This window comes from Alexandromys fortis, unplaced genomic scaffold, assembly GCF_014885135.2.
Source record: "Alexandromys fortis isolate MF-2015 unplaced genomic scaffold, M_Fortis_MF-2015_v1.1 scaffold_84, whole genome shotgun sequence".
NCBI lineage: Eukaryota > Metazoa > Chordata > Mammalia > Rodentia > Cricetidae > Alexandromys > Alexandromys fortis.
The window spans coordinates 480,603-489,504 of NW_026068017.1; positions in this window are offsets into that span (position 1 = coordinate 480,603).

Consider the following 8,902-nt stretch of genomic DNA (forward strand, 5'->3'; position numbering starts at 1 on the left):
TAACTCACTCAGATATGGAAGTAACCCCCAGCCCTTGCCTACATCCAGATGGGTGCCCTTTAAAGTTTGACTCTACCCAAGGCAATCAATAGACATACAGAGCTGAAAAGGCTTTGCCGGGCCAAGAGCAAAGGTAGACAGAGGTGTGCCTCACCCTCCCCCATCCTCTGATTTCCCTCCTGAGAACAGTTGAGTGGTCCCCAATAAACCTGTGCCCCTGACACCAATTGCTCCATCCTTCTTGAGTGTGGGCTATTCCGAACAGCTGGGGCAAGTGGGGGTCAGGACAGTCTGGACTCGGGCTCCAGCAGCTATAATTAGCTCCTGAGTCAGCCTGTACGCCTTGCATCCTCACCTGTTGGACTCTCTCCCTGCCCTGGGATCCAGGTCCCTCACTCGGGAACTACCAAGTCACACCTGCCAGGGACCTAACACTGACTGAAATGGTCTGACCTAGGAACCCAGACCAGGCAGAGGCCACAAGGAGAGCCTCCATATCTGCTATGTCAGTATCTGTGAGCAGCTGGGCCCTGCTCCTCTTCAGTGCTAGGATATAGTTCATCACATCTTGAACGCCCATCACATCCCTGCCATGGAGATTCCCATCCCTAAGCTAGTTGAGGGAGACAAGCCCTAGGGTTTCTCTTTCCTTGGGATTCTCAAACCTCAGGGAAAAGTTCCTGGACCTGTCTGAGCCTGCATTCTCTCCGCTGCCTGTTGTCAGGGCTGGCATGGCTTTTCTTTCCCCACGCTAGAACCCCAGCTCTCCCCACATCTTCCTGAGGCCTCTAGGCCAAGGGCAGACATAGGCTGGAGGATCCCAAGCCCATGCTGTAGTCTTTCTGGGGGATACCAGCTTCCCTAGGTGGCAAGGACTTACCTGGAAGGTTCCAGGTGGTGGTGGTGGTAGCCCTTGCTTTAAGATCACGGCATGTCTGGGGCCAAAAACCCACCGTCAGGAAGGTGGCTGAGGAGGCGAGAGGCTCTCATCATAGGCACGGAGATAGGTGACAGCTGGAATGAAGCATCAGAGGCAGAACTGGCTGGGCCACCTGCCCTTGGCGCCAGGCAGGCCACACCCACCGCCCACGTGCCCTACGTGAGTCACCCCCACACCCACAGAGTAGCCTCACCCCACAGGAGAAAAGGCAGGAAAGGCACAAAGCTGAAGGTCTGGTCCCAAGCCTTCCCTGTCTTATATGTGATGCTCAGCAGACGTCAATAGCCTCAGTTTCCTCACTCGGGAAATAGGACCCATGACAGAGAGCTTTCTGATCGAGGATGTTATGCACGGACAAAGACGATGGAAGTGAAGAAGTTCCACAGGTGCTCTGCTCTGATCCCAGGAAGGAAGGCTGCAACCAAAGGCTGTCCTGGTGCACCCCAGGGTGAACAGCTGTAAGACTTGACATTCGTCTTTCCAAAATAGTTCCTGGGATCAAGCCCCTCACAGACAGAGGAAGTACAGTGTTTCCCAATAGTTATTATGCATCATGGGCCTTTATGTGCGACAGCCTCACCACTTCCTGCCTCTGTGATCTTGGGCAAGTCATTTCTCCCAAGCGTGGGTTTCCTCACCTGTCGAGCACACATCACCCACCTTGGAAGGAAGAGAACAAACGAGGGAGCAAATGGAAGGGGCTCGAGCGAGGGCCTAGGGTGCAGAAGGATTCATAACCTATGACCGCTGGTAGCGCTGTTGTCACACCCGTTTGTTCTCCCAGCAATTGTCTGTGTCACTTCTCCAAGACCAGGGCACTACAGGAAGACTCTGTGTCCTCCCTGCTTGTCCAAACGGCTTCTGGGGAAGGGGTGGAGCCGAGCTTGACTCAGGAGCTGCCCATGTCCTTCTGCAGGGGAGATGTGTAGGCAAGGCATGACAGGGTTGGAGTGGAAGTCCCTGCTCTGTGACAGTGCTGTTGGCTGACACAGCAGGGACTTTCCCGACTGTTCCCAAGAGGCAAGATTCTGGATCACTGATAACTACAACCTGCCAGGCCTGGGGAGGTGGCGGGATGAGGCAAGGTCAGCTTCTAGGCCACGAGAGAGAAAGACCTGTGGCCAGAGCAGCGCAGAGTGGTCTTCAGGTGTGGCTTCGGTAGGGTGCTGCTCCTGCAGCCTACGTCACGGAAACCTACAGTTAGAACTCAGGGGTTCTCACCACTGCACCAGGAACACCACCATCAGGGCCCTACCTTCAAAGAGATGCAGGCTCTTTCTTCCTCGCCTGCCCAGGCCTGACTCAGCCTTGGCTTGCCTTTGCTTCTGATGTCTCAGAATCCTGGGCAAGAGGCTGTTCTGGGTTCTGTGTTGAAACTTTCCTTGATTACATGCTTTTCTTCAGCAACCAGGTGGAGACTAGCTTAAAAAATGCTTTATCGCTCACGCCAAGTCTCGCCCTGCAACAACTGGATTAGGGGAAGCCCCCTCTGCGATAAGGATATGGCCTCACAGAAACTCGGTGTAGCTCCAAGGGCTGGTCCATATTAGTGTCATTGGATCCAGCCATCTAAGACCCCTTACATAGGAGGCCCCAGCAAGACCCCAGTGAAGGATTCAGACCCTGAGAGTGTTGTCCCTACCCCCGGGAAACTTATGGACCATCCAGAAGACCAGCTCTAGCTGGGACAATCCCTTCACAGGTGACACGGGCCAACTAAGGAAATGAGGAAATGATGGGTTCCAGTCAGAGGGAGCATTTGGACTGGAATTGGAAGGAAGGCAGCTTCCTCCGCAGAGCATCAGACTCCGAAGACCCTGACCTGTTTCAAGGTGTGGTGACATGCCTAGGGCAATGTGTGCACTCAGCAAAGTGATCAAACGTGGGGTTGAGATGCACTGAATGACCCCTTAGTCACCCAGAGTTGTGTTTGGCCCCTGGCCAGTCAGGGACACTGTCACCACTGCAATATAAAAGGGAACTGACCCGGCTGGGCCAACCCAGCAGTGCATGCAAAAGGCAGTGTTTCTGCCTACATGGCACCAAGTTTGCTTTTGTGAGGTTCTGTCTCCAGCCTGGGGTCCACAAAGCACAATCACAGATTTGTGCAGCTGAAATCCCCACTTCCTTCTGTATCCTTCTCCAGCCCTTGCAAACCCAGCATTGCTTGCCTGGTCCTTTCTGCCATGTGAATGGCCCCACAAAGCCCCAACTCTTAACAACTGTCTCCTACCAGATTCCCAGTTCCTGCGGCAGCCACGAGCTGGCTCGTGCTCGCTTTTCTTCAGCAATCTCAACTCTCCTTCCTTGGTGGAAAGAACATACAATAATCCCAGGAAGAGGCCTTTCAGATTAGGGTATGTATGCACATAGAAGAGACAGGGCCAGAGCCTGGGGTCAGGTGCAGGCAGGGAGGGAGAAAGGCAAGATTCTTGCTATCCCTGTCCCAGCCTGCTTTCCAGAGGCTATCCCTGTCCCAGCCTGCTTTCCAGAGGTCTGAACGTCAGGCAACCTCTTATGTCTGTCAAGATACCCAAGGTCCTGCTAGCTGAGGTCAGAGCAGAAACCCTAGTCAGTGGTCTGTCTAAAAAGCCATCCTCTGCCTGATGCCCCACACCCACAGAGGGCTCACAGGCGGCTCCGAGCAAATTCACCCTACTCTCTGCATCTTGTAAGACCTATAGATACCAGGTTACCAACCCACAAGATTCCAACTCCCCAGAGAGGATGAACGGGAGTCTCTGTGGGTGGGGGCCAGTGAAGAGGAGCAGATTCCTTCACACATTCCTAGAAAGAAAGAAAGAAAGAAAGAAAGAAAGAAAGAAAGAAAGAAAGAAAGAAAGAAAGAAAGAAAGAAAGAAAGAACCCTAGAGGCTGGAGCGGGGAGTGAGGCAGAGTTCCGTCTCCGTCTCCGTCCTCAGGCCTGAACAGAGATCAGGATAGGTTCCATCTGCATCAAGGCAGGACATAGCCACTTCAGGGCTAAGCGCTGAGAGGGAGGGCCAGCGGTTCTGGCACAGGGTGTCAGTAGAAGGGGGAGGGGCTGTTGAGGGCAGGGTTGGAGAATTCAATTCATGGGAAATCTGCACTTCTGATCAATTTTGCTGTGAACCTAAAACTGCTCCAAAAATAGTTTATTAATTTAGGGCTTGGCTATATAGCTCAATGGTAGAGTACTTGACTAGAATGTATGGGGCCCTAGGTTCAATCCTCACGACCAGCAAGAGAGAGAGGGGAGGGAAAGAGAGAAAGGGAAGGAAGAAGGAATGAGGAGGAGGGAAAAAGAGAGAAATGGAAGCCACTGAATGAAGGTGCATCAACAAACAGTATTTTAATTTAAAAAGAGGAGGAAGATTCAGACATGACTTTTAAAAACAAAAGAGGTTCACACAAACATTTTGTTTGTTTTACTTTCAAATTTTCATTTATTTCAAAATCTTATTACGGCCAAAACAGTGGAATTAACTACATATAATAAAGCATATGCACAAGTTAAGTTATGGGGAATAAAGTCTATTTTGGTAGGCAGTGTTAATGAAAATTAAAATCACATACATTATCATTCAACATCCTCAGTTTAGTACATTATCTTGCTTTCCTGTGTTCTGCTAAATCCCCACACCTAAACTGTCTTTAAATACTTAAATTTAGTATTACTGTCTTTGCCCATACTCTGATTTCAAACAAACTTTGCATAAGCTTCATGCAAATATGGATGACCAGCCCCTGATAAATCTGTTCCATTTCCTTCATAGTCTGAAAGGAAAAAAAATACTCTTCTCTTTCAACTAACTCTTGATGTCTGTCTTGGAAATCTGCAGCCACTCTACCAGACTGAGGCTATATTACATCCAGGATCCCAGAGCTGGACTCCTCTGGCTCCAGGGAAGGGGGATTCACTCCTAGAATAAATGAAGTCCCAAAGAGTTCCACCCAGTTCTCAGAATAAAATCCCACAGCAGAACTCAGAGCCACCAGTGACTAAACCCCAAATGGTTATGGCTCCTGTGCCTAATGTATAAGTCGTCTACAGACAGCTCTGAACTTTGACCATCAAGTCCCTCTTCTGAATCCCCTGAAGCCAATGGGGACAGTTGTGAGGCCCCCACGCATCAGAACACATTCAGGATTCTCTGAATTGTCTCATACAGCAGCCTGGGAGATTTGAGGTAGAAACTGAGCAGCTTGCAGAAACCGTGAATGTTTAGGTTACAACAGGAGAGGCTTGGCAAGAACTGTAGGACTCATCTACCAAAAGGCCGCTCTGTCCCAATTCTCTCTCATATGGGAGCTTGTCTGTGTATCAAACTGGCAACTTCCTTCCACCAAGTGCTGCCTCAGAGGTGTGGGAATGAATGCAAAATTAAGGCTCAAGCTGCAAAATGGATGGATCAAGTTGATCCCACGAATCTGTGCTGTCTCTGGAAGAACCTTGTCTTAACCTCGGTATCGATGGAGCCAGCAAACAGGTTTCAAGATCAGATGTTCTTCAGGCGGGTCCGTGGGCACCGCTGAATGCTCTCTTCTCTAACCCTGTGGAGGACCACTTAATTTGTGCAGGAAAATTGCTGAAATTGACAAGGTCAGTCTTAGAAGTCACTAGAGGAAGGGAAAGTCTAACGCTGAAGAAATGGTTCAGAGAATTGAAAACGTCTAAGATGTAAATTGCTGCCAAGATGCAAAACAGACGTTGCTTCTACAAGCAACTCCAATCAAATAGCTGTGGTGGTGTCCATTCAGCTTCAACACACAGAGGAGATACACCAGAAAATGATCCTAACTACTTCATGAGCGAATCAACATTTTATACATCGGGTGCTGTCCCTTTAACAATTTTGCAGAGGAACACCCATAAGATCTCCTCCAACTCTGACTACATTCAAAAAGCTGGTCCTATTTCAAAAATCTGAGGCAGGGGAGAAGACTGAGAGGTTAAAACACTTGCCACACGGGTGTGAGGACCAGAGTTCGGATCCCCAGAATCTGTGGAAATACGGAGCTGCTGCGGGAGCTCACCTGTAACCCCGGTGCTCAGAAGGCAAAGACTTGCTCAAAGGCCTCACCTGAGCTAGCCGACAGCGTGGCAGACTGTATTGGCTAGTTCTGGGTTTGACTCTGAGGCCTTGCCTCAGTGAATAAGGTGGAGAGCAAACTAGGAAGATTACCAGTATCAACCTCAGATCAACACACACACACACACACACACACACACACACACACACACACATGCGCACGCACAGACAGACACCAGAATACATGCATGCACACCACAGGCAGAAACAAATGAAATTTGTTGTTATCAAACAATCTGTTTCCTGACACAAGTTGCTTTCTGTGCTACAAGTAAAGCAAGGAGTCCAGGGCTCACAGCGGTAGTAAGAAGCCTGTCCAACTCACTTGGGACAGGAATGCCCCAAGCCTGACTCAGCAGTAAAGATGGGTTTGAAGTCAGGCTGCCTGGGGTCAGACCTAGGTCATGCTCTTTGCTGGCTGTGTGACTTACTGTTGAAGCCTTGCTTTTCTCATTTATAAAGGAGAGCTAATAACAGCTTCCTCGCGAGCTGTTAGGAAGCTTAAAGGATAACGCACATCAAGCCCTTTCATAACCACTCCAACCATCCTGGCGGTAGGCATTCTTCCTCCTCACTCACCTGCCCTGTGGGCTGCGCACATCACACTTTGTCCGTGAGCACCTCAGCGGCGGACCTTGCCCTCCTCCATCTTACGCATGAGATGAGCGTGGAAAAGGGTCTTGCTATTCCCTCCAGAGAGTGGAATGTCCCCAAGGGCCTGTAAATTTGAACACTTGATCCCCATCTAGTGGCACTGTTTCAGGAGGTTGAAGATCCCTCTGGATGTGGATCCTAGCTTACAGAGGCAGAAACTCCCACACTTTTAACTGTCAGACACTGATGGCTTAGAGCCTGGCCCCAGCAAGTCCTTACACCTTACACAAACATTTAGAGCCTGACTCCTGGTGATCATGAGCCCTTATACTAAACCAGTGGCTCTCGATCTTCCTAAAGCTGGGACCCTTTGTTCCTGATGTTATGGTGGCTCCCAATCATAAAAGTATTTCATTGCTACTTCATAACTGTCGTTTTGCTATTGCTGTGAATCGTAATATTAATATCTGTGTTTTCCAATGGTCTTAGGTGACCCCTGTGAAAGGATCGTTGACTCCCAAAAGGGTAGCAACCCAAAGGTTGAGTGACAAAATAGTCTCAAGAAAGACCACCGAGCCTGATGGCTCAGCAGGTAAAGTCTCTTGACTCCATGTCTGAAGACCTGAGTTCAATCCCTGGGACCCACAAAGTAGGAAGAGAGAACTGACACCCACAAGTTCTTCTCTGACATATGTTGTGGCAAATAAATAATTTTGAGTAGAAAAAAAAAGAAAGACAAATGATGCTATAAAACTTATTATTTAACAAGATAATGAGAAGCCTACTTCACCTCTCCTGATATGGGCCCCAAACAAACAGCGCACAAGATAAGACCATGTAACTTCCTTCTAACTGTAAAAACAAAACAAAAACCTTCCATTCCTCAAGAAGGTGATCCCTTCCTCTGTCTCTCTCTCTGTCTCTCTGTCTCTGTGTGTGTGTGTGTGTGTGTGTGTGTGTCTCCCTCTCAGAATTTAGCTCACTATTAGCCAGGTGTGGTGGCACATGCCTTTAATTCCAGCACTCAAGAGGCAGATGGATCTCTGTAAGTTTGGGGCCAGCCTGGTCTACAGAGTAAGTTCCATGCAAGTCAGGGCTACAGTGAAATCCTATCTTTAAAAAAAAAAAAAAAAAAAAAAAAAAGTTCTTGCTAATATTAAAGGGGAAATGAATTCACTTCCCAGCGCTCACACAGCTCACAACTGCCTACAACTCTGATTCCAGAAGATCTAACTTTTGGCCTCCACGGGTACCTGAGCACATGTGGTCCATATACAAATAAGCAGGCATTCATATACACATAAATTATTATTTAAAATGTAAATGTCCATATACAAACAAGCAGGGATACATATACACATAAATTATTATTGTAAATAAAAAAGANGGGGGAGAACACAGACTGAAGAGAGAACCACCTAGAAATGTCAGCCCAATTATTATCATCAAGTTCATACTTATTGTAAAGAATATCTGCAGACACATACAGAGTTTATTTTGTGAATTACAAGACTAACATTGGGAGGTGCATTTAGCACAGCAGGAAGTGGAGCAGGATTGTGATTACAGCAAAAGAAAGATCATTAAAAACTTCCTGCCATGGCCTCTGGATTGAAAACTTCCTGCCATGTCCTCTGGATTCAAAACTTCCTGACATGTCCTCTGGATTCAAAACTTCCTGACATATCCTTTGGATATGGTTTTGTATTTTTTTTAAACAACAATGAAGCTAATACTCTGTAAAGACTAATATTCTACATTGAAGAGGAAAGTCACTTTGGAACAACTTGATTCTGCTGGAATTGGGAACAAGACTAGCATCCCCCACCTTCTCTGGGCTTGTCAAATGACAGACTCCTCCAAAGCCTCTCAGGGCAGGTAAGATAGTCAACACAGGGTAGAGGAGAAAGGTTTCAGCATTTTATATCAAAGCAAGTATTTAAAGGTTGTTCCTGAACTCCATCTGCTCCTATCCCAACAGTCCAAAAATCCAATAAAGCCAGGGTGTAACATGTGTCCAAGTGGAGATTTGCCATCTGCTCTGTTTAACAAACCTTGAAGTTGAAGGCCAAATGTTTGAAAATTCGCCTGAAGACAGTCATGGTTGGATGCAGATCTCTTCCCACGCAACCTCCCACTTTTCCACAGCATGCCCTGTGACGTCCTAGGATTGTGCCTAGGCAGGCACAGAATGGACCCAGCCAACGACAGGGCTCCATGTTCCCTGAGCACACTCTTCCCCCATGGAGGCAATGGACCATCCAAAGACCCAGCATTGACCCCTGGATGGTGTCCC